Here is a 26640-nt window from a genome sequence, read left to right on the forward strand (position 1 = left end):
TATTAAATGCTATTTGGAGGTCAGAGTAATGGGCAGAAAATGGGACTGGCCTTGACATTCTTCAACGAAAGTTTACACTCTCCGAGCGGTGTTTTTTGTCAGTCACAAATAGCATTATGACACTAATAGGAAAGAAGGTTCTTTATTTTTGAAACCTCCTTGAGCTGAGATGGGCTGCTCTTCAGACATTAGTAAGTGTGTATATTGTGAAGATGAAGTATCCCTTACTTTCTGAGCTTGCGGGAGATGAAAGATAGGCCAGTTTTTGAAAATGGCCTGCGTGGCACATGCTATAAATGAGCAGGGAAAGCAATCGAGCTAATAGATTACAGTAATTATCCAATCTTTGGCTAGTTTGTATTGGCAAACTATAAATACAGTACACATTAGAACAAGGTGCTTTCAGAATGTACATGAAAGGTCATTGTAATTTGCAAGTCGCTAGTCATTAGAATATGCTAAAAACCATTGCTTCAGGGCTCAGATTTTAATGATGAATACATTGATTATTAAGTAGCAGAGGAAAAATGTACAAGAGCGGCTGTGGTGTAATGATAGGTCGCTTTATTTTGGGAAGGAAATCAACTCAGCTTCAGAATGCAGGCATTGAGGAATATAATTGCAGTGAGGAAAATTCCTCAGAGGAGCTTGGCACATATTAAAAGCAAAAACTTGAGACATGTTTGTGATAAGATTACTAATAAATCTCTGGTAAGTCTTAGACTCCTGACAATAATACAGCAACAGAGTACTTCATCTTCTCCAAGCTTTAGAATTTAAGATCAGTCACAAACAATCTAAATTACGACTGATACTAGGCAGATGCAGTACTGGACGATGTTGCTTGTCATAAATCTCTCGTTCCTTATATGCAAATTAAACTCCATTTTAAAAGATAATTTTTCACATGGTGATCGCCTTTATTTGCGAAACGCTGGTGATTTTTAATGGGGAGAGAGAAGAAGCCAGGCTCTACATCCGGGAATGATTTCGTGCAAGAGGGGAGGCAGGAGCCTGTCATCTGGATGCTTCGGGTGGGGCACCTTGACCGGCTTTGGAGAGAAGTTAGGGACCAAGTTGGGCTTAAATACAGCCACGCTGTGCCTAGAAGCTGCCTTGGCTGCTGGCTGCAAGGGGAAGTCCCTGAGTTGCATCTATGTTGCAAGGCTTTCTGACTTTTCTGTTTCAGAGGGGTGTGCCTGTTTCTGCTTGTTCTGGGATGGAGGCATTTTCTCTGACAGTCACCCGCCTCCTGCCCTCCTCCTGCCCCGTTCTGTCTCTGCTGAGGAGTTTACCCTCTGCCCCTTGAACCTCATTTCTCCTAGCTGGCTATGGGCCGAAACCCGGAGTAACTCCTCACACGGCTGTCCTGGGTATCTTTGCCAAAAGAAGTCAACACGGAAACGGCCTGTAGTCCTGAGTCCTGTGCCAACCGTTATCACTGTTTTTTTTTTTTTTTTTTTTTTTTTTTTTCATTTTAAGAGCAAAGCACCAGGGTCCTGATAGTTAGAGAGGGAAGGCTTGCTTTTCCTCATCACAGTCTGTACTCATGAAATGTTTGTCTCTGAAGCCCTGGATTTTTACTGCAGGGCTGTTGATGGGAAACTTGGAAAGAATAAAAAAAAAAAAATGTAAAGAGTGGGAAGCACCTGCCTTTTCTGAAATCCATCACTCTGCTACGTCATTCATGGACCTCGAGGGTTATAGGAGATGCTCAGCCTCTTTGTTGAAGCCACAGGGCAGTGAGACCAGGTGTGTTGAAGGCCTCTCCAGGGCCCCAGAGACAGGGATGCTGGCTGGCATTTATCTGGCAAAAGAGTAAAGCAAAGGGATTTTCACACCGTACTGGGTTCACCGGGGTAGTTTGGGGGCAGGGTGCTTGGGATAATCTTATTCTATATACACCTCCAAGGAAATATCAGGACCAAGGGGCCAGGTGGCCAAGTGTTTTGTAACGAGGAGCAGCACCACCCTGGAAATCTGGGTCCAATCAGAGGTTGGGCAAATTCTTCTTTTCCCCTGGTGCTATCAGGATGGAACTCCTACTATTTTTCCATTGTTTTCTTGGAAATACATTGGCAGGTCCCAGACAAGTGTTGGGAAGTTTGTATTTGCGCTTCCTTTTGTCTTTCTGTCGTTCTACCCCCACACCCTGAACACACACACACACACTCTCTCTCTCTCTCCCTTCTCTCTCTCTCCCTTCTCTCTCTCTCTCCCCTCCTTGTTCCCCCGTCTCTCCACGTCCTCTCCAAATTAACAAACTTAAAACAAAAACCAAGTGCTTGTTGATCAGTGCTGACAAAACCTGTTCCAGGAGGAAGGGACTAGTGGCTCCTTGGGGGCAGATGCGGCGGGAACCAGGTGGAGCGGCACATCCCTCTGGGTCCTGTGTAGCTAGTCATTTTATCAGCCTGTGCATTAAGGGGCAACACCACACAAGGGTAAGAGTATAAACATGCTTTACAATTCTCAGCTCCCTAGCATAAGAATACTTCCTGCGTGGATGTAAATTTACAACAGGTGCTTATCAAATGTGAAAATGCTTGCAAATCAGAAACAAACTTAAGGGTGAACATATCTCAGTGACGGCTTTTGCAAGGGCTGTGCTTGATGTTGGGCTATAATGTTGTTCCTCTTTAGTTTCTACATGAAGTGTCTTTCCATGGTTTGCCACGGGGAGAATGATGATGGCTGAGCCTCAGACACTGGTGTGAAGATGCAGATTTGTTTAATGAAATCCGTATTTACCATTGGGTTACAAACACAGCTAATATGCCCTACATTCAAAGGAGAGATCTTCACTCTGAGAACTAATATTTTCATTAATTGTGTCTTTCTACCAGAAGGCAGACATCATCTAACCATCTTTGCAGCGTAACTGCACCTGTGATAGAAACGGTTTTCAACCGTCCCATTCTCGATGACTAAAATGTGTTGTATTTGTAACATAAGGCAATAGCTTCTTTTCTTGGTTTGCCTGTCCTAAGTGGTGAATTCTCCAGTATAATCGGGCTGCGTGTGCTTTTTCTGATTTGCACTTTTTGTTTTGCAGTTTTAAAACAGGCCCCACCCCTTTGCCCCCCAAATCTTTCAGGTTTGCTTGTAAGATGTACTTGTTGTGCAGGAAGTAATTAGCCTGTTACAGAGATATTAATTAACATGTTGAAAATGTTTTCTTTATTAATGAGAAATTCACACATTCTATTTAAATTAATTTGTATAGTTTAAAATTAATTTATCGTGGCCTTTGATGACCTCAGATCTACGAAGACAAAACTGGAGTATTGTACTAACTGTTAAACCATTCATTAAACATTTTATGCAAATAGTGTTTGTTTATAAACAAATTAACTGCAAGGATTTTCAAAACAGGTGCTGTGTTGTGAATGCGTACTAAATGATGTGGTACTGAAAGAATTAATTAGACCTTCAAATGTAATTAGTTGCAATAATTTGCGTGATTAGCGGCTTGGTTAAGAAGTAAGACACACACATTGTAATGCATGGGAGAGTCACTGCAGTAGCTTTGTTTTTCATATGGTGAGGATGAGTCTTCTCCATGTTTAGGAAATTTTTCAAAAAATTGCTGACATAGCTGCAGTTAATTGCCAAGTATCCTGTGGGGGGTAATGTTGTTGTTGTCGTCTTTTTTTCCCTCTTTCTCCCTTGGCTTCTTGCAATGCATAGCCACTGGATGCAATGCTGTTTATTTGCACCTTTATGAATTTTTAAAAGAGAAAGTTGTTAACCCCAGATCTTTTCATCCCCAGAGGATATGACAATACTTAACACTTTGAGGGTTAAAAGACAGTACACAATTATTATAAGCCAAATGAAACATGTCCTGCATTTCAAGAGCGGCTGTTATCGCTCAGGGAATAGCGACAGTCATTTTTTTCTTGACGTTGCAGTGGAAGTGTCTCTTCTGTTCTTTCAGAAGATGGGCCGCCACTGTGAACAGTTTAGTCCGATGGGCCGCGGAAACTGGTCCTTGTCACTGCTGATGGCTTGTTTACATGTGGCTGGTGTTCTAGAGGCAAGGCCATTGAGATCCCTGGGACCACGGCTTTCAGATGGATTTATTCTCTAGGGCCATGTTGCTGTGAGATGGCACTCAATGTCTTAGGGACCCTCCGATCTCTAACCTCTATGCTGAGACCTTCCACAGTACGGTCCTGCTTTGAAGGATCCTGGTGAAAAATAGACCAGAGTGATTTCATTTCTTCGTTTGTTCAGAAATATTCACTGGGTGCTCACGAGGCACCAAGGCCCTGTTTTAGGCTCCAGGGGGATGCGGTAGTGACTCATATAGATGATGTCCTTTTCTTGTGCAGCTTCATTGGGTGCAAAAGGCAAACAAGCGGCTGCCAAGTCTCAGACAATTTCAGCTCTGAAGAAATAGGAACTTGGCTGATTTCCCCTTATTTAAGTACACAATTCCGGTTGACGCACCTCTGAACAACGGTCACTCTTGTGCCCTCACTGGGCAATAGTGACATCCGGTACTGGAGGAGATGGAATAGAGGGAAGGGTAGTTGGTTAAGGGGTGAGCCAGAGCTCTAAAATAAGCCTGTTGTGTGCCTGTGTGTGTGTGTGTGTGTGATGTATCCTGCTGTTCCCAAAACCAACTAAATGACAGAAAGAGTTGAAATGCATGGTTTCACTGGTTTCACATTTTATGAAGGCTCCTTTACCCAGGAGGAGAGTTGAATTATCTCGTCCCTTCCCTACCACACTGAATGACCTTGGGCAGGGCCGGGGTGAAATCTGATTTCCCTTCCAGCTCTAGACATCAAGGATTCTACTCTCAGCCTTGGAGAGGTTGAGGATCTAGAGACAAAAAAACTTGTGAGTTTCCGTAAGACCACAGCTTTTCCTCCTCTGAATTTCTTGGCGGTGTTTGATTCCGTTCATCCTCATTTTCAGCTGGTGTTTGCAAAGCAGTCTTTAAAATAGGCCCTTTTTGGATGATGTTTGAACTTGAACAAAATTAACATTTGCGTGTCATCAGTAGCCGCAGTGCATCATTCTGGGCAGTGAAGGATGAAAAGTCAAGAATGTGGGCCGCTTGATTAAAATGAACAATCCAGGAAAGTTCGGAAAGATGGATACGCAGAGCTCGCCTGCTAATTTATGTGGACTCGATTCCAATTGCAAAGGAACATTTTTTTCCCCTTTGAAACTTTTAAGAAATTAGGTTTTAAAGCTGAACTGGTGCACCACTCAACTTAAAATAGAAGAGAATTTGATTTTATGTGGTGCCTTTCACATTCCTGCACTCTATATAATAGCACACATCAGAGCTCCTGGCTGCAGGGTGGCTGGCAGGCCGGGCTAGGTTGAATGATTTCCTAAGAAGGGGATGAACAACCATCCCCTTTACAAAATACTTGGAAAGAGCTTCCTGTGGGGTTTTAAAGCTTCTCTCTTCAGGGCCTTTGCACATTTTCTCCCTCCCTGGACTGTGAACATGGAGGAAATATTTACTGGGGTCTTAGGAGCTCTGCACACAAATTGTCCTCTGTGCGCAAATACCATCCTAAATATTTACTGGGACCTTAGCACCTCTGCCCACAAATTGTCCTCTGCATGCAAATACCATCCCGTCCTAGAAGATTCAACTAGAATGTTGTTTCCTACTCCCCAAGGTAACATTAATAGTTCCTTCCTCTGAAGTAACCTCTACAGTAGTATTATCAATTATTGGGCTCTGTTGTGTGTGTCCTTAGGAAAATGAGTGCCCTTGACTGAGCCTCACCTGCACATTGGAGCCATGCATACAATTGCCTGAAGGTAGAGGGAGAAAGCTCAAACTAAATGCCCAGCGTGCAGGCTCTTGATAAAAGTCAACATACCCTCTTGCTTCCTCTACCCCTGCATGGGGAGGAGTGCTGATGAGCAGACAACAGGCAAATGAAACCTATCTCCCTGCCCACAGGCTAGAAGGGGACTGGCGACAAGTCATGGACGGTCCCATATGTCAGCTCTTCTTGAGTTCCCAACTGATTGCAATAGTTACTGCCTTTTGAGAACAGACACATTGTTCACATATTACCAAGCAAGACCCAAATAGAGACCTAACTGTTCTCCTTACTGGTGTATGTATGACTTCTCTTATGAGCCTCAGTTTCCCCAATTGTGAAATGAGCTGTTCTGGTGCATTAGGGCTGCTTTCCACTCTGATACTTTAGGAACCTGTATTTGGCTTTGAAATAATTATAGAATCAGGAGAAAAATTAGACCAAGGTATTTTCTTTGCCCTATGATTTTTTTTTTTTACAGATTCAGTTTGAGTTATATTCTCTCTCTCTCTCTCTCTCTCTCCCTCCAGTGTGATATATGAAAAAACAGACTTTAAAATGTACCTTGTAGAATAATATTTGGATTAGAACAGAATGCTATTCAAATATGCGTTCAGGTGATTTCTGCTTAAGCATGTTTTGGGTAAAAAAGTTAAAAATGGGGAGATTCCCTTAGACTTAGGGAGCTGGAGCTGAAGGTAAGTTGCAAGGAAGGAGGAAGTGGCTATCCAGAGGAATCTAGGATATCTCTGAGGGTCTCACTACCCTGGATACAGAAATGGTGGCTCTGTGGTAGAGGGCTTGAGCAATGTTAAAAACGAGGAAATAATCTGAGCAACCACAATGATTAATACAACACTCGTCTTCAAAGAGCCATGAGATCTTTAGTATCTACAAAATATATGAGGCTTCAGTTGAAGTTTTTATCAGAGAGATGCAGCTGGGGTTTTATTTCATCTTCACTCAGCTGAAGGCAACCTTGAGGGCTGGATGGAAGGGGGTTGAGGTGGGCGGAGAGAGGTCTGAGGATAGAGAAGCAATATCCCAGCATAGGCACCTCGGGAAGCTTGGCGTTCTGTGTTGGCATACAGAAAAGTACAACAGGGGACTTGTTTGGTGTCAGATACAGCTGGCTTGAATGGTATCAGTCCTGGGTGTCACTCTCTCCTCTACCATTGACCTCTCCCAGCCTCAGTTTCCTCCTTTTTTTTTTTTTTTTTGAGATGAGGTCTCCCTCTGTTGCTCAGGCTGGAGTGCAGTGGTGTGATCTCAGCTCACTGCAACCTCAGCCTCCCGGGTTCAAGCTATCCTCCTGCCTCAACCTCTCCAGTAGCTGGGATTACAGGCATGTGCCATGATGCCTGGCTAATTTTTGTATTTTTAGTAGAGACAGAGTTTCACCATGTTGGCCAGGCTGGTCTCGAACTCCTGACCTCAGGTGATCCGCCTGCCTTGGCTTTCCAAAGTGTTGGGATTGCAGGTGTGAGCCACCGCTCCTGGCCAATTTCGTCCTTTGAATACTGGTAATGTATATGCCCTACTGTGCAGGTTTTTTTTTTTGTTTGTTTGTTTTTTTTGTTTTTTTTTTTTTTTGAGGACTGGAGAGAACCTAGGGCAGGGTCCTATGCATAAGTGGAAGTCACCTGAACACATATTTGAACAGCATTCTGTCCTAATAGCATTCTGCCCTAGACAGTGCTTGCAGAGAACAGACACTCAACAAGTGTATGTGAATGTGCATAGTAACGTTATTCCCTCAGGTTTTCAAGTGCACATTTCAGATTGGGGCCTGGCCCTTCACTGTTTTCTCTCTCCACTCTGTTTTGAAGAGCTCATTGCTTTTCGAAGGAGCTGTTGATGGACTGTGTTATGTTGTAGGTTCCAGCCTGAACATCTCCAAGTAACAATTTTGGAAGCACACGCACATATACAAAGAAGTTAGAGGTGTGAGAAGACTAGCATTGGAGAGAGGCTCAAAGAAGAGGCCACGTCATCTGATTCGTGTAAGAATTCACTGATCTTGTCTCCAGGAGGGACTTAGGGTCGGCGTTGCTTCGTTTGGTCAGTTTCCCTGGAAGGTAAGGGGTGAACCCATCCAGGGCAGTGCCGTTGCCAAGCGGTGTGTTTTTACTTGGAAATTCCTTTCCACATCTGAGGCACAGTGATGACTCATCTGACTCTCGCTTTTCAACTCATTTCCTCTGGGGTAATTCTCTCTGGAGCCTGTGCCCAGATGTTTTTTTTTTTTTTTTTTTTTTTTTTTTTTTCACCATTGGCAAGATGGAAGGGATGCTGGAGAAAAAGTTTTTCCGGTTCCCAAGCATCAGCAAATTTGAGTGAGCGTCCAAAGGTAATTGTATTAGGCAACATACTAGTCTTACTCTAATGGTCTTATGAGCCCCAATGATAAAGTGTGTACGTTCCAATGATTATAGGAATTTTATTTTCATCTGGTTTTTATATTGCTATAAATATTTTGCATTTACCAAATAAAGTGGTTGCTATGTAGAGATCATAACTTCTGAGACCTAAATTTGCTTCAGATGATAGGCAAATTATAGAGTACAACATGTGATCAAACAGCAGTATGGAAAACTTAAATAGAGTGAGCCCTGAGGACGAAGCCTGCTTAAAACTATGGGGGATGGAATAAATGGGAGTTTTAGCAAAGCTATCGCTGATTCCAGCAGATAAATTATGCTCTGCCTTTTTGTATCTCTTTGGGACTGTACTACATAAATTATGACCAAATATAATTTAGGCTATCAGCCTATATTTCTGAACATCCATCTTGTACATTTTAAGTACAAAATTACCATTTTGCAGAAGAATAAAATTGAGACAAATTTTTTTCTATCTGTGCATTTAACTTCTGCATACTTTATAGCAGCTAACGGGTTCGAGAGGACCTCATTACCATCCGGAGGGGACGTTAGCCCCGCGACTATATAACTGTATTAAGAGCTACATAAACGGGAATAAAGTTCGAGGGACAGTGGAATGTGGAATTATATATTCTTTCTTAAATGGAGATGTAACTTTTATATAAAACTGCTCGTCGCTGCTTTTCTGAATAAGAGTCGCTGTTTATACATTCAAACTTCCTGATGGAGGAGGCTGTGTTTAGGAAAACTCCCTTTCAAAACAGGCAGAAAAGGGCAGGCTCTTGGTGGCAAAGGGGACCTTCCAGAGATCCCTTGGCCATGGGAGCGATGATCTGGTCTTGAACTCTGGCGTGGCCCACGGAGACGACAGTGACTTCTTGGAGCCTCATTCTACTGCCCCCCAAGTACCACCTCCTCCGATTTCTGAGTGATATGAGTTGGGCAAGTCAGACAGGGCCTGTGCCCACCCATCAGGGATGAGGCTCCCTCGAATGACTTCACCTCACTGGCTTCTCGGGAGGCCTGGGTCTGGGTCGGGGACTGCACTGGACTATGAAGCAATGAGAACAGGCAGGGATTTGGGGGGCGGGGGACCAAGTTCACTTTCCCTGACAATTGCGGGTCTTCTGAGGGTGCTTGGCAAACCTTTGGCCAGGGACTGGGGCAGCCCAGGTTTCTTCCATGCCGACCTGGGTTCTTCACGACCCAGGGTAACATTGCTCTGACAACTGTTGTTGCATCTGAGGACAAGTTTTCTACTTCTGAGCTTGCAGCATCTTTTGAGCTGGAATGGAGCCTCTTGCAGCTCACAGCATGGCGCAGTGGGAGGTGCAGGTGGCAGGGGGTTGTTAAGACTTTGCACCCTTTGTGCCAAGTGGACAGCACCGTATAATCCTCACCTCATGTCCCGTCACTCCTTTATAGACAGCAGTTAGTTTTTGAAAGATCTTAGAGAATTTCTCCCCTTAATCTTCTTTTGCTTCATTTCCCCCTCTCCCTTATGTATGATTCATTTTCCCCTCTCCCTTAAACTAGTTTTTTTTTTTTCTTTTTCCTGTGTCTTTTCTCTGCTCCTGGGTGCGTGTCTTTTTCCTTCCATTTCGTCTGTTTTTCTGTCTAACTTCTTTCTTACCCTCCTCCGATGGCCAAATTGCAGAACGAACTTATATTTCAGCCAAACAAGGTGGCTTGTTGGTCTACTTGATGTGAGGTGTTGCAAGCTGAGTCCCTCAAGAGGCTGCAATCCAAGTGAAGAGCAGCTGACCAGGTGCACAGAGAACAGACGGTCAGGGCTCCCATCTAGCCGGAGGTCTGGGCAGCAGTCACTGCTGTGGAATGTTCGGAGATGGGAGTGATGATACCAGACACGGATAGGAGTCATCACACAGGTCAAATAACAGGACAGATCCCTGTTTCCTCACCTGTTTTGGGAAAATACTACAGAGAAAGAAGGGCTTATGCAGAGACAGGTGCCTGTCTCTGCTCTACGGGAATGGCTTCGGAAGGACAGAAGTCCCAGCTCTGTTTGGTGGTTGAGCACACTGCTCTAAGAAGGCATCAAAAGGAAATTCTTTCATGAGTAAGGTCTGGTCATGTTTACAATGGAAGATTCTTCCTTTTTTTGAGACAGAGTTTTTCTCTGTCACCCAGGCTGGAGTGTAGCAGCTGCAGGGGTGCGATCTCAGCTCACTGCAACCTCTGCCTCCCAGGTTCAAGCGATTCTTGTCCCTCAGCCTCCTGAGTAGCTGGGATTATAGGCATGTGCCACCATAGCTGGCTAATTTTTGTATTTTTAGTAGAGATGGGGTTTTGCCATGTTTGCTAGGCTAGTCTTGAACTCGTGACCTCAAGTGATCCATCCACTTCGGCCTCCCAAAGTGCTGGGATTACAGACATGAGCCACTGCACCCAGCTACAGATTTCTCATTTTTTATAGGGGAAAATTCATAGGGGTACCTGGGGGGCTGTATCCAGAGTTGGCTCTCCTGAAGGGGCTCAGAGCTCACTGTAGGCTTGACACTGTCTTGGGTTCCCCAAATTCAGGGAAAATGCATCCAGCAGGAGAACTTCGACTCTTTCCATCATTGAGGAAGTGACTGGCAAAGGAGGCGATGAGAGGCAGATGCACTGAGACCTGGGAACCAGGATCTATCAAGCCCGGGTGTCCCAGCCTCGGGCAGGGATGTCCGCTCAATCATCCCCTCATTAGCTATTCAGTCAATGTCTATTGAGGACCTACTGTGAGCCAGGCAGGTTCTACTTCAGTGACTAAGATACACCTATACCTTGCAGACCACCAGATAGCAAGTAAGCAGTATAATACATAAATTAAAAAACTTCTAATTGGTGATAACTAGAAGACTAGCATTGGAGAGAGGCTCAAAGAAGAGGCCACGTCATCTGATTTGTGTAGGAATTCCCTGATCTTGGCTCCAGGAGGGACTTACGGTCAGGACTCCTTGGTTTGGTCAGTTTCCCTGGAAGGTAAGTTGGAGACTTTCTTCGAAAAACAGAGCAGAGGTATCATTTAGAAAGTGCCTTGAGTTGGTGGCTACACTGGGGTGAGTGGCGGGAAGTCCACTCTGAGGCGGTGACTCCTGGGCTGAAGCCTGTTGGATGAGAAGGAGCCGGCCGTGGAAAGGGGGAGCAGCAGAGGGGACCACGTCGGGACAGCCAGCGTGAGGATTGCGAAGACACCACCCCTGCTGGCTCTGTCATCCTCTGGGCTCACTCATGACAGCTCTGAGGGTAACCACAGCAGAGCATTGAGTCCAACCGGTGAGGAGGCAGGGTGGGATTGTGGTAAATGTCTCATAGATAAGCATCCTGAGGTTCAGAAGAACTGGTCACTGTCCCAAGGTCACGCAGTGAGTGAGTGACAGAGGGGGCATCTGAACGACAGCTTCCTGGTTAGACTTCCTCCTACTGTTCCTTCTGCATTTTCAAGTCCAGATGGAGTATCCAGGAGGTGCTGCCATCAGACGCGTGTGCTGTGTGTCATTTCCCATTCAGGACCTTGTAAATCATCGGCAGCAGTTTTGAGAGTTGAAGCAACATTAAACCTTGAGGAGGATTTGAGAGTTGAAGCAACATCAAACCTGCTTGAAGAGGGTGCTTCTTCCCAGTGGCTGCCTACCACCACTCCCCCAGGTTGTGACACTGCACACTGTAAGGGCTGCCTCATGTCTAGTGGGCTGAATATGGATGGGGACCCTGCCCTGTGCACTGGGGTGCAATGATCCTATGGCTCAAGCATGCCCATAAGTTGCCTGCAAATAGTGAGTCCAGAAGAGCTGGGGGCTGGCTCTGTCCATACATCAACACTCAACTGCTCTCTTAAGGCAGAACTCAGATTCAGAACAGGTGCAGGTAGAGATCGGCTTTGAGCAAGGACAGATGGACACCACCACACTGTATCACTGACTCTGTTCACTCCCCCAAAGCCCAAGGTCACACCTTTGGCAGAGCCTGGGTTATCAGAGCTGAGACCAACTCTCACCACCTTCAGGTGCTGGGGAAACGACCCATTCATTTGCTGAGAGAAACACAACCGCCCTGACCTGGAAATGTACCCATTGGCATTATCAACACTTTATTCTTGTGATGGATCACCCCAGGAAGCCAGGCTGTAATCCGAAACCACACTGTCAAATCACCCTGGGAAGCAAGATTGTGGGCCATTGTCATGAGCATATTCTTTACTAAAGACAACTGGAGATGTCCAGCCAGTTTGGAGCTAAGCCTGAGATCTGTGGGAAGAGCTTGGGTTAGCACCTGGAGTGATAGGTAAAGCTATGGCGGGGGAAATGGGGCAGATTGTCAGTGGAAGCCTGGGGACCACCACCAACCAGGGACAGGTCAAGAATGAGGAAGTCCTGGGTGGAGCTGAGCTGGAGTGGTCATGGAGGAAGGAAGAAAACCCGAGGCCAAGCGGGTTGATAGTTTCAAGATGACAGGAGTGTTCAGTGGTGATGAACACAGCAGCTATGTTCAGCCACACAAGGACTGAGGAGTGGGTGTCCATGAGATCTGCCTAGGGGAAGGTCACTGATGATGGACTGAGTGAGAGGGAGGAGCTCATCACGTTAAGAGTGGTTAGTTTGTTGGTTTATGGTAGGAGTGCTTTAGCTGGTGGTGATGGGGAGAACAGAGTGGAGGAGATAGAGGACCGTGGGTGACAGGGAAGAGCAAGGAGGGAAGGTTGGTCTTCAGTGGTTGGTGAGACAGGCAGGAAGGTGTCTCCATGAATGTCGCTAAATTTGGAGGTGGAAGGATGAGGTCATAAGAGCACTGGGAGGAACAAAAGAGGAAGCTGAAAACAGAGGTGGAGAGCCCTGATGGAGGGACCCAGGGCGCAGCGGAGATGGGGGCCCATATGCAGTGCTACACAGTGGAGAAATTCTTACCATTAGCTCTCAGTCACGTGGGAGCAGGAGGGGCGAGCAGGGTACAATCTCTGTAGGTTTAAGGACAAGGAAGAAATGTAGAATAACTGAGTGACCAGCTGAGACCAGTGTGTTCTTATGAAGCAGTGTGGGTTCTGGGCTGTGTGGGAGGGAGGAGCTGCCAGGAGGGACTGATGCAAGGGGCAGGGGGCTGGCGTCACTTTCCTGCAGGTCTCTGGGAAGAAAACCCGGCGTCTGAAGACTGGGAGCAAAGGCGGCTGTGGTCGAGGGGAGGACATGGGGATGTTAGAGTTCTGAGACCCGTCCCTCCCACCCTGTGGTGACGACACTCTTCTGGGACACTGCTGGGCGAGGGTGACTGAAGTGGAAGAGCTCGCAGGCCTGAATCCTGGCTTTTCTGCGTGAGATTGAGCGAGATACGTCACCTTTTTGGGCTTCCCCTGCAATGGTGGTAATGATGGTGCTTCCATGATAGGATTGTGTTACCATGTGGCAAAGCAGAATTGAGTTGGAACCTGGAAGAAACGACCCATGTGGTGCCTTAGGCCAGGGCAGGGCTTAATAAATGATTGCCACTATCGTTGTCATCGTCATCATCATCATGACGTCATAGAACCAGGGTTCTAGAAGGCTCCATGGCAGGGAGTAGGATGGTAATTAACAGGGGAAGAACTAGGAAAGAGGACACGCAGGGCCACAGTAAGAGATGGAAATAAGAGTAAGTTTAGGGGCGGGTATGGGGAGGAAGCATTGCAGTCCCCCCGACTGTGTGTGTTATGGAGATGGGAGCTTGTTCGCCTCCAGGTTTCTGATCTAGGCCCAGCCGAGGGTCTGTGGTAGAGCCTGGTCAGCTGTGAGGGAGACGGCGAGTGCCCCTGCAGGTGGGGCCTGCTCTGGGTGTGTCTGGAGCATGGATGGACCCGCACGCCTGAATGTACTGTAAGGCAGGGCCATGTGGTGAGGCAGGGATGGGCCGCAGGGGAGTTTACCATGTGTAAACCCAAGTGCTTCTTTCTTCTTTGCCCCGTGCCTCAGTTTCCCCACGTGTGGCATAGAGAATTGGAGAAGGTGATGTTTTAATTCCTTTCTGTACTTCCATTCTCTGATTCCAAGTCTCCCTTTCCTGATGTTTTTCTGAAATGCCACCCTACCCTCTCACCCTGAGTGGTGAGAAGCTCAAGTGGACGAAGTCACATAGTGGGCACCAGGTGCTTCCCCTAACAAAAGGATGGTGCTTCTTTGATGGCTGTGAGCAAACCATTTGCACAAATCAGGGCTGCTGAAATACAGAGTGGAAACATGTTTGGGGGAAATAAGCCCAGTCCTCAAAGAGAGATGGCTCCAAGGTGAATTGTACCCATAGGATGGTGGGGAATGTCCCATAGGTTTTGTGGGACCTCCTTGAGCAGTGTCTGTGGTTGGTCTTACCTGATAAAACCAAGGGGTGAGTAAAAATGGATGTGGGTCTGGGGAGGGAAGGAGAGGCAGTGCAGGGCATGGCCTCACTGTTCCAGCTTTCTGTATCGATGTCGAAGACGTTGACCTCTGCTTCAGACGGCAAACTCCATTTTGCAAATTGGTTAGCAGGTGGGGTATTTTGGTCCTCTCCAGTAGGTCTAGGGGCAGAGGGAAGCATGTCTTGTATCATCGACCCATTTGTGGAGTCCCAGGAGGTCTTGGCAACTGGACTTAAGGTCACTGAGAGGAAGTGGAGCCCTTCTAGCTGCTTCCTAACATGCACACCCGAGCGTGGGCATGCACAGCCAGGACGCTCGGGACATGAACTCGAAGAAGCAAGGAGATCTGTCTGGAACAGCAGGACAAGGAGCAGGGAAGTGAAATACAAATGGAAAATACCGGTTGCCTCAATGAGATACCATCCGACACCAGTCAGACTGGCTATCACTAAAAAGTCAAAAAATAACATATGTTGGCATGGATGTGAAAAAAAGGGAACACTTATATATTGTTGGTGGGGAGGTAAATTAGTTCAACCTCTTTGGAAAACAGTATGGAGATTCCTCAGAGAAATCATGACAGGACTGCCATTTATCCTGCAATCTCAGTACTGGATATCTACCCAAAGGTAAAGAAATCATTATAGTATTCATAAGTATATATTAATCATTATAATGTATACTTATATTCATTACAGCACTATATATATTATATAATATATTCATTACAGCACTATTCACAATAACAAAGTTGTGGAACCAGCCTTAGTGCCCATCAACAGTTTACTGGATAAAGAAAATGCGGTACATACACACCATGGAATATTACACAGCCATAAAAAAGAATGAAGTTATGTCTTTTGCAGCAACATGGATGCTGCTGGAGGCCATTATCCTATGTGGATTAACGCAGGAACGGAGAACTATACACCATGTGTTCTCACTTATAAGTGGGAGCTAATCAGTGGGAACACACAGACATAAAATGGAGATAATAGACACTGGGGACTTCAAAAGGGAGTAGAGTGCGAGTGAGGCAGGTGTTGAAAAATTTCCCATCAGGGATAATGTTCACTGTTCGATTAATGGATACACTAGAAGCCCAATTCTCACCAGTATGCAATATACTTATGTAATAAACAGGCACAGGCACCTCCTGAATCTAAAATTAAAAAAATAAATCACACGCGCGCGCACACACACACACACACACACACACACACACATACGCACACAAAAACACACAAAAGAAAATACCAATTGCCAAAACCAAATTCTCCCAGAGCAACATCGCCTGTCCCTCTGGGTCCCATCTCTGCCCGGCACAAAGGCCCCACGCACCAGGGTGCATGGAGGGTCAGCACATACTGCTGCTTCCAGAAACTGAAGCCTTTGGATGAGGTTGGGGAGCCCCTGCTTCTTCCTCGAGCCATGTTACTTCCTGTTTTTGTTTCCCATCCTATGCTTTGCTGCAGGAGCAGGGCCTGCTGACAAGGAACGGGTCCCGTAGAGGAATGCAATCGTGCCCTTGTTTGCCCGGCGCCCTGTTTGTTCCCCGCGCAGAACAATGACCTCTTGTAAGCCAGTGCTTTCCAACCTCATCGAGGGTTACTGCGCAGCCCCGATTCCTCCCCTGATTATCTTGACGCCTGTCAGACTGTGAGGTTCTCCCTCCCCTCTGTGCTCTTTCTTCCTAATAGACATGAAACAGTCCAGTCAATAATATTTTACTTGTCTTCCCACTGCGTGTCTCTTCTTCTGATCAGTTTAGGCGGGTTTGACTGCAGAAAGTCAGAAGGGAGGTTAAGATCTGAAAAGTTCAGCCAAATGTTATCAGCCTCAGAGATGTTGCTAAGGGAAAGGCCCCCGAGCCCTTGGTGACCGGAGCCAATAATAGCTGCGATTCACTGATAGCATCAACGCCTGTCAAAGATCCAGGCGTTTGTGGTTCGTCTGTAAACGCAAACACCTGTATCCAGTCAAGCTATGATGGTTATCCTCTCTTTCCCTGTCATTCCGATCGGTTCCTTGAAGGGGCTGCCAGGATGTTCTAAGCTGTGAGTTGATTTATAAAGTGAAGAGTCTCTCCAAAACTTTGGCATGGATGGAGAAATTGACGAAGGGGGCGCCTCTCTTTTAGGGGGTGATGTGGCGTTTTGACAATGATGAAGTTGACGGTCTTCTTTTAATTGCATTTTTGAACCCATGGCACCCGTGGCCCGAGCCGTGGGAAACATGGGCTTAGGCGTACTTTTAACTACCTTAACACGTCCCCCTGAAAGGACACTTAGTGCTTGTTTGAGATTTTTGCATGTGATGAATTAGATCAAAGTGACTAATAAATAGGGTTTGGGTAAGCTCTTCAGAACACAGTATATGCATAGTTGTGATATTTTCAAGATTCAACAGGCAAGGTCCAAACTGTTAAATAAACTTCAGTAAGTGCAAGGAGAAGACAAAGCCTGTGCTGACCCTCCCAGTTGGGGCGAGATTGTGCGGGGCATCAGATCTCTCTCAGTGAAAGACTTATTGACTTGGATGCTTGGGTGGTCAGCCATGGTGGCCTGGAAAACAGAGAGGAAACGTGGTCACATGGCATCCTTCCCAGGCCACATCCTCAGCTGCTCCACGTGGGTGCTTCCGTGGTTCCCTGGGAGCTCTACCCCTCCTCTGCTGGGAATGTCCACATGCACTTGCCTTCAATAAGCTCTGGCTTCCCATTCCAGCAGCATGAAGGTACAACTGCCCCAGCCACTCGATCCAAGCAGTCCCGTTGTCCACATGACTCTGCATTTGGTACCATCTTGTCCATCTTGTTTGTTTGTCTTTTCTCATCAGCAGCATGCAGCTCAGAGTAGAGGCTGGGGAAGAAGGGAAAAGAAAAAAGACTGGGGAACTAGGTCAGGGCAGGGCACTCAAGGGTATCAGCTAGCAGCACAGTCCCTGGAGTCAGAGCTGGGACAAGCTGGGCTTGACCACATGCTTGGACCACACTCTTCTCCAGCCTCAGTGTATCCACGAATAAAAAGAGGACAATGACAGTATCAGTTCACTTGCTGTGAGGATGATAGGAGACAACGTAGTGGGTCAAACAATATAAACATGGGACCCATAAAAATGGCAGTTTCACAGGGCACAATGTAACACGAGAAGCACTCAGCAAAATGCCAGGTGCTTAGCAAAACCACTCACTATCAGCGATTTCTCTTCTTCTTCCTCATACTCATTATTTTTATTTTCCTTCTTCCCAACACTTCTGGATGAGAAAAGTCTAATTTGGACCTGGGATTAGTGAAAAAAAAAAAAAAAAAAAACCTCGGTTATTCGACTCATATTAATGTAAAGCATAGAGTAACAAAAAAATTACAGTGATTTAATCAAGAGCAATTCAGTGCAATTCATATGTAGGCATCACAGGCTCCCTTTGAAAGCCTAGCAGGAGGCAAGGGACATGTGGGCCCACCCTGTGACCAGTCTCCATGAGTGATGCCCACGGGATCTGGCTGGAGATGTTCATTATAAGCTGAGTATTTAAAAGCTCACAAGCCAGATGATTCTCGGTGCCGTCAGGGTAATAAAAACCTAATTTGGATTTTATTTATTTATTTATTTATTTATTGCCAATAAAGAGAATGTTGAGATGCATTGGTTCCATCCTTTTTAAATTGTTCCTCTATATTTTAATTCCAAATAAAAGGACTACAGTGAGTTGATGCTCTGGCCACATGTGCTAGGGAGGAGGTGGCACCCCATGTTGGATCCTCAGCTGAAATAATGCTTTTGATGGGGTCTGGGGGTAACTGGCGAAGATTGTATAAATGACTGGATTGGAATGATTTGCAAGACCTCGGTGGAGAAGGGTCTGCTTACTCTACCCCTTGTTTTCCATTCCTCTCACTTAAGCCCTCATTGTTTTATGCTTCAAATTGTGCAATAGCCTCTGAAAGCCTTCAGTCTTCTTCCTGCAGTATGAGGTGGAAATCGTTTTCAGCAATGATTGACATGGTCTCACTTCTGCTCAGAAGCCCCATGGGGCCAGTTTCCCACAGCCTGGTGAATGTACTTGTATATCTGCTACTACAAAACCATGAAACTGTATGATATGGTTTAGTTCTTTGTCCCCACCCAAATCTCATCTCGAATTATAATCCCCACATGTGGAGGGAGGACCTGATGGGAGGTCATTGGATCATGAGGGTGGGTTCCCCCATGCTGTTCTCATGATACTGAATGAGTTCTCATGAGAGCTGATGATTTTAAAGTGTGGCACTTCCTCATTCTCATTCTTTCTCTCTTCCTGCTGCCTTGTAAGACGTGCAAGCTTCCCCTTCGCCTTCCACCATCATTGTAAGTTTCCTGAGGTCTCTCCAGCCATGCAGAACTGTGAGTCAACTCTTTTGTTTATGTCACCCAGTCTCAGGTAGTATCTTTATAGCAGTGTGAGAAAGGACTAATATACTATGTTTAATTGACCATGGTTTGGTAGGCTCAAACTAAGATTTACGTGTTTACTTAAAGAAGGCAAATTACTCTATGGCTTGCAAAGGACTGGTTTTAGCACTGAAAGCCCTCTGTCCTGGGAAACCCTTCAGCCCCAGGAAAACCAGGATGGCTGGTCACTCTAGGTTAAAGAGAAAAGCATCTGGCCGGGCACAGATGCTTTCCTTCTTTCCTCTTTCTTTCTTTCTTCTCTCTTTCTTTCTAGCTGTGGGTTTGCCCTGCAAAGTGCATGTCCTTTGATAGCAGCTCTGAAAGTCAGGTCTTTAGGGATGGGCAAGGGAGTCTTTGGATCAAGGTTGGTGTCCCCACTTGGGCATCCAAAGCAAGTCAGTTTCTGGATGAGGGGCTGCATCTACATAGAAGGTTCCCCCTCGCCATCCCCTGGGGGCATCCCAGCCTCGAGTCAGCTAACTGGGGGCAACAGCTCAGTTCATGCCCAGACTTTTCCTTTTCAGGTCTTTCAATTAATATTGTCTTCTAAAGTTAACATGTAGATATAAATCATTAATGCATCATGAATATGCATTCTGTTGTTGATAAAACATTCTCTCTCTCTCTCTCTCTCTCTCTCTTTTGAAAACTGAATCTCTGGGGAATTTGAGCCCACGAAGATTTGCAGTGCAGGTGAGGGAGCACGCAGTGGTAACCGCTTCCAGCTTCAGCCCCATGGCTGCTATGGTTGCCGCTCCCAGGGGCTCAACTAGAAGATGCCGTCTTTCACATCAAAGTAGAATTCACAGCTGCTGCACACCAGCCCCTTGTTCTAACAGTGAAACTCCAGTCACCTCGAGGGTTCCTCCATCGCTGTAGAAAGTGTGTGTCTTCCCTCCCCAGCACTGGTCTCCTCCTTAAGAATTGACCTTTGAGACTGTGTGTTCAGTAATGTCTCCAGTTTTGCTTGGTTAAACATGGAAAAATGTTCCTCTAGATAGAACCAGCTCCCCATTTATTTCAGAGCACCCTGTCTCTGACGTAATGTTGCCTGGTTTATGGCCTCGTTGCTCTGCGTTTCAGGTTGAGTAATGCCTGCTGGTGCAGGAGGCACCACCTACGTAACCACAGGAAGGGGCATCATCCAGGCGAGGCTTCCAGGCATCTGTTGGGAAATAGCTTCCTTTGTGCCAGACAAATGAATGTTTTTCACATTTCTCACAAAAGGAAAAGGGTTGCATGGCGGAGGTTAACATAACAATCTTCTCTTATTACAGTGATTTATGTGTGCATAACTTCAGCAGCAGAATGTCATCGAGGAGGTCTTTAATTGGCAGACTTCAGGGACCACAGAGGGAGATGACAAAGTGAGCTCTAGAGAAATGAGAGTGTCGGCTGCCATTCCCAGCTCATCCCTGCAGAGGAGGTCTAAATAAATCTCTTGGGGAAGGCAGTCAACTTTTAAACTTTTTATTAACCTGATCTCGGCTAATGAAATACAAAAAGGAGGAGATGATCTCCAACTTCAGATGATTTGGATCTCGTGATGCGGCAAATGACTGCCTAGGTTTTTCGAGACAACGAAACACAAGTCCTCTGGCAATTTTCATTCAAAGACAACAATACTGCAATTTGCAGCCTTTATGACTTCAATGAGTCACTTGGTCTCGTCTTGCCACAAAGGATATAATCACGTATTTTTAGGCATGTCAAAAGATGTATTTTCTTTTGTGAACAGATTCTGAGCCCTTGGATAGAGGTGTTGTTTTTAAATGAAGTCTTTGCTGCTTTGGTGACGTGATGGGTTTCAGACAAGAGTCTTTCCCCTCTCAGAACATTGTGAACTGTCTAGAAGGTCGGGCATGCAATGGAATAGAGAGGGACTTCTTTGACAGCACCATCCTAATATCTGTGTCACTGTTAGGAATGCTGCGGTCTTTCCAAAATCATGATCAACGACTTTAGAAACATCTGTGTTTACATGCCCTCAGAAATTGTGTGGGCCTTTCTAGGCATTAAACTCCAGCACCTGTGATGCAGCGGTTCCCAAACTGTGGGCCAAGTGCTTTCATGGGTCACTAGGTTTTTGAAAGAGGACTAAGCATTTCTATGCTTTCATTTATTTTCCAAGTCACAGTATACTAAAAATACGATGTCTTTAAGTTAGGTTCCCCCAGAAGCAGACACTGTTATAAGAATTAGAGTGCAAGTTGTTTCTTTCAGTGGTGGTTGCAGGACACACTGGTAGGGGATGGGGAATGGAGGTGTGATGGTTAATTTTATGTGTCAACTTGACTGGGCCATGTTACCCAGATATTTAGTCAAAATTGTTTTGGACGTTTTTGGATGAAAGTAACATTTGTATCGGTAGACTTTGAGTAAAGCTAATTGCCCTCCATAAAGTGGGCATCTAGTTATTTGAAAGTCTGAATAGAATAAAAGACTGACCTCCCCTAAGCAAGAGAGAATTCTGCAGCAGACAGCCTTCCAACTAGAACGACAACATTGGCCCTTCTTTGGGTGGGTCTCCACCCTGCAGGCCTAACCGGCAGATTTCGGACTTGCCAGCCTGCAAAATCACATGAACCAACTCCTTCAAGTGAGTTTGGCTCTCCATATACAATCATGCATTGCTTAACCATGGGGATACTTTCTGAGAAATGCATCCTTAGGTGATGTTGTCACTGTGTGAACCTTGTAGCGTACATACACAAACCTACATGGTATGTCTTACTACACACCTGCACTATATGGTGTAGCCTGTTGCTCTTAGGCTACAAATCTGTGAGCATGTTACTGTACTGAATACTACAGGCAACTGTAACGCAGTGGGAAGTACTTGTGTTGTCTAAACAAATTTAAACATAGTGCATTCTGCTATGATGTTGTATTAATCTGTTTTTGTGCTGCTGATAAAGACATACCCGAGACTAGGTAATTTATAAAGAAAAAGAGGTTTAATGGACTCACAGTTCCACATGACTGAGGAGGCCTCACAATCATAGGAGAAGGTGAAAGAAATGTCTTACATGGTGGTAAGCAAGAGAGAAGATGTACAGGGGAACATCCCTTTTATGAAACCGTCAGATCTCATGAGACTTATTCACTATCATGAGAACAGCATGGGAAAGACCTGCCCTCATGATTCAATTACCTCCCACTGGGTCCCTCCAATGACACAGTGAATTATAGGAGCTACAATTCTAGATTTGGGTGGGGACACAGCCAAATCATATCAGATGTCATTGACAGTCATGATGGCTAATACATCACTGAGCGATAGAAAATTTTCAGCTACATTGTTATCTTATAGGAGCACCATGGTAGATGTGGTCTGTTGTTGACCAAAATGTTGTTATGCAGTGTGTGTATACACATCCCATTGACTCTGTTTCTCTGGAGAACTCTGGCTAAAATAGGTGGTCTTTAGGCCCTAATTCCATCTAACCCGAGAGGAGAAGGGAAGGGAAGAGGACTGATACAGAATGCATTGAATGAGCAGGTTGCTCTGCCTGGCAGCCAGGAGTTCTGGGAATGTAAACAAATCCTGAGTTGTTCCAAGTAAGGGAGGAAATGGCTGGGTATGAATCTATCAACTCCTATCTGCTACTGGTGGAGTGGAGGGCTGTCCTGGGGCATTAGCCCTCTGGTGCATGCTTGCAGCAGACACCTTTGATGCCTGTACTAGAAATCTGAGTGCTAGTGCAGGGCACAGAGGTGATGTACAAATACTACCATGTTAGGGTCTGTACAACGTTATGCTTAAGGGACTACTCTAAGCATACTGTACATTTGGGGGAAGGGGGCTCTGGAATGCAGGGTTGCAAGAATATATTATGGGCTTTGTCTTTAGGATATGGGATACTCTATGTATGACTTTGCATGGCTTAGTGTTGCCTGGGTTTGGTGTGGTCCAACGTAAGTAGAGTGGTCAGTATATCCCTGATGTGAGCCAGTGGGTGGAGAGATTGCTACAGTTTATTAATGGTCCAGTTTATTGGACTGTAGCAATGGTCCAATGGTCCAACTGTAGCAATGGTCCAATTGCTACAGTTTATTTATCTGGATCCAAAGAAGAAGAGTTGAACCTAGTGCTGGTTATATCTAAAGGCACCAGGGGTATATGTCTTGAAGGATACAATTCATTGGTTGAGGTGGGTGTTTGGTTTCTTCATTGTGGGCAAGCCCTTTATTTTCATCTTCATGTCAGAATACCTGCAGCTAAACTAACTCGCCATCTAAGTCTTTCAGACGGACTCTGTTTCTAGCCATGTATTTCTATCAGAGTCTCTTCCGCCTTTCCCTTCTCCCAGCCGGGACCACGGGGGCAGCTCTGCCCCTTTCCTGCTATTTCCTCAGCCAAGTAATCTTAACACCCCATTCGTCTTTCCTTTGAAGAGCCTCTCCATCCTTACAGTCTTTTTTATTTTATTTTTCCAAGTTTCTACATGCAGCATTCATTTTTATTTTATTTTTTTTCAAGATTATTTTGGTCTTATTTTATTTTATTATTTTTTTGAGACAGGATCTCATTCTGTTGCCTGGGGTGGAGTACAGTGACACCATCACAGCTCACTGCAGCCTCAAACTCCCATGCTCAAGTGATCCTCCTGCCTCAGCCTCCCAAATAGCTGGGACTACAGGCATACACCACCATGTCTGGCTAATTTTGTTGTTGTTTCTGAGACAGGGTCTTCCTCTGTTGCCCAGGCTGGTCTCGAACCCCTGGCTTCAAGCAGTCCTCCTGCCTCAGCCTCCCAAAGTGTTGAGATTACAGGCATCAGCCACTGCACCCAGCCCATCCTTACGATCTTGACTTTTGTTATTATTGGAGAGGAAGATGAGTGTGCTAACCCCATTTACCTTAACAAAATCATTTTGCTCATAGCCAGAAGCTCAGATGTTTCAGACGTCTACCAGGCAGAAGTATGATCTGTTTTCGTGTCTGCCTCTCTGGGGTAATGGCTACACCATACCTACCTATAAATACTTGGAACAGCCCATGTATAGTAAGTGGTAAAATACACCCAGAGTAATAATTCCATATGTTTAATAACCAATGTGCCAATGAGACTGCTGCTCCTTGCCTCTGCAAGCTCCAAAGGGTGCCATCGTTTTGTAATCTTGTGGGCTGGTAGAACAGGCCCTTTAAAACTCAAAGTGGTTGGGGTGTTCTAATGGCTCTCACTTTCCTTCTGTAAAAACCCGTGTGTCTGTGGGGCTCGTGTGCCACTATTCACGAGGTGACAGCGGTGATCAGAAATGTAATTTTCAATATTTATGATTGAAAATGTAATTTAGAAATGAAAGAAAGGGCACTTGTTCCTCCTTAGCTCGAAGTGAAATCATTGTTTTGAGACGTGTTCTTTGTACAGTTAATCTGGCCAGTGTAATTTACCACACTACGGCTGAATTGTAAGTCTGGTGCTCTATTCATCAAATAAGAATTATTTGTGCAAAATGCATTTGAATTAGTGGGTGTTGTGTGGTGCAGTGGTGATTTGATTTCAGAAATCTGGCAAAGGCAGGAGTTCAGTGAGGTAAGTCTGCAGTGTCACCTCCAGGGCACTGGTTCCATAAAAGGGTCAACAGTTGAGGTTGGCCGTGTGTGGAAGCTGCCAGGTCAGGGTTTCGGGTCCTTCTCCCATTTTGTCTGTGAGGCACTAGCCCACTTGGATGTGACCAGGGGATGTCAACAAGCTTAGAAAAGTTATGGCTTGTTGAGCTATGCAGCTTGGCCTGCACTGTGTGTGTGTGTGTGTGTGTGTGTGTGTGTATGTGTGTGCATGTGTGTGTTTAACTTTCCATTTTTAAATAATTTAAGCTGCACACGAAGTTGCAAGAATAGCACCAAGAGAAGAATTCTTGCGTATTCCTTCCCCACCTTCCCCCAATGGTAACATCTTACGTGACCATAGCACATTATCAAAACCAGGAAACTGGCATTGGTACAATATTATTGACTGAACTATAGACCTTATTTGAATGACATGTGAATGTTTTAAAAATTGAATTGGTTGTAGGGTGAGGTCGTGCGGAAGTAAGATTTATTCATGCTGAGCCTGTGTTCTGCAGGGGAACAGCAGGGAGCACTGAGTCACAGCAGCCCCTCCTGGAGAGGGACAGGCTCCCCAATTTGCTCTGCTCCTCTCCACCGCATAGGGACATACGCCTTACTAGCTTTGGTCATTTACTCTGCCTGCTGTGTCCTTGTGGGGATTGAAGTCTGTAATGCCTGTAATAATAGCTGCAAGTTCCCCAGTGGTAGCTGGGGGCTGAGAACCATGCCCTTGCTGAAGAACCTCTGCTTTAAGGAGTGGCCACCCCAGGGGCCAGGGGCTCAGCAGAGGAATTCCCTTTGGAGAGCAGTGGACTTTTTCTGTACAATACACAGACATAGTGGATAGTGGAACCACTCACCACTCACCACAAATAGCGAGATGTTCATGAGATGTGGTGTGTGCTCATAGCCAAACTACAGACGCACAGATGCAGTTGTTTTACAAAAAGTAAAGTATTGCTGGGGCTAAAGACATGTTTCGGGGTGTAGCAGTGCCCCTCTTCGCTCCTGCTAGCCCTCTGGCTGAACTGCATGGCATTTTGTGGTCCTTGGTTATCCTTTTGCAAAGCCGTGGAATAGATTTGGAGGCAGATATGCCCTTTCACGCTCCTCTTGTGATGGCGTTTAATTCATAAGCAAGATAGGCATTGGGTCCTGGTTCTAAGAACAGTCTCCTGTCTTTTCAAGGATAGGGAAGATGGAGGACTGGATGCAGGTGCTGTTGAACTGAAGCCTCTGAGACACTTCCTGGAGAGGTGTCAGTGCTGCAGAGGGCTTTGTAAACATAGAGCCCTTGGAAGGGGCCATCCTTTCCTTCCCCAATTCAGTTCAGCAAACACTTGCTAATGCCAGTATGCGACAGGCACAGTGCTCGGTGCTGGGGCACCACAGATTAGTAAGTCATAGCTCCTATCTTTGGGGAGCTCTCGGGGCTCTGGGAAAGAACCATTGACACCACGAAGTAGATGAAAGCCAGGGTGCTATTTCACCACAGCACAATGGGAAAGCCAGTGATGCAATGCATGCTGCCGGAACATCTGAGGTGGAGGCTCCGTGTATCCCACCAGCAGGCTCCCGTGCATGCGGCATGCGTGCTACAAGAGCAAACACCAAAGTAGCAAGTGCTTTTTTTCTTTTTAGAAGGCTGTGAGGGAAAGCAGGTGGGTGAGTGGTGATGGGAGTAAGGCAGGCCACAAAATGAACATCTGGAAAGAGAGACAAACAGAAACTCCCTTTCTCTGCAGAGCGGCTGTTCTTCCCCGGCCTCACAGTGCTAGAGAATTAGTTCTGGATTCTCTTAGTAATTAATAGCATTTAAGTTCCAGGGTAGTCAGTTTTGATTAAGCAAACATTAAATTAATCCAATCTGCAAACACTTACTCTCTAAGCACTGCTAGGGGAGAGAGGCGGCTGGATGGACAGATGGATGTGTTCTCATTGGATTGCGGGCCACCTCCGAGTAGTTACAGCTGGATCAATACGGCTCCTAGAGCTATAATAGAATGGCTTCGACATGCTCATCTGTGGCTGAGAACACAGTATACACATTGATTTCCTGGCCTGATATAACCCATTTACCTATTCAGCTACTCCGTT

At 45.7% G+C, this 26640-nt stretch overlaps 1 protein-coding gene and 1 long non-coding RNA gene across 3 annotated transcripts in view; one reads left to right on the top strand and one right to left on the bottom strand.

The window, feature by feature from the left end:
- Positions 1-26640, bottom strand: part of PDCD5 (programmed cell death 5) — a 1006786-nt gene that overhangs the window by 546756 nt on the left and 433390 nt on the right. The window lies entirely within an intron of this gene.
- The window catches only part of LOC126943378 (uncharacterized), a 43419-nt gene continuing 30512 nt past the window's right edge, over positions 13734-26640 (top strand). The window contains exon 1 of the long non-coding RNA XR_007721746.1: positions 13734-13813. This is a non-coding gene — a long non-coding RNA (uncharacterized LOC126943378). The remainder of the gene's footprint in view (positions 13814-26640) is intronic.

This window comes from Macaca thibetana, chromosome 19, assembly GCF_024542745.1.
Source record: "Macaca thibetana thibetana isolate TM-01 chromosome 19, ASM2454274v1, whole genome shotgun sequence".
NCBI classification, from domain to species: domain Eukaryota; kingdom Metazoa; phylum Chordata; class Mammalia; order Primates; family Cercopithecidae; genus Macaca; species Macaca thibetana.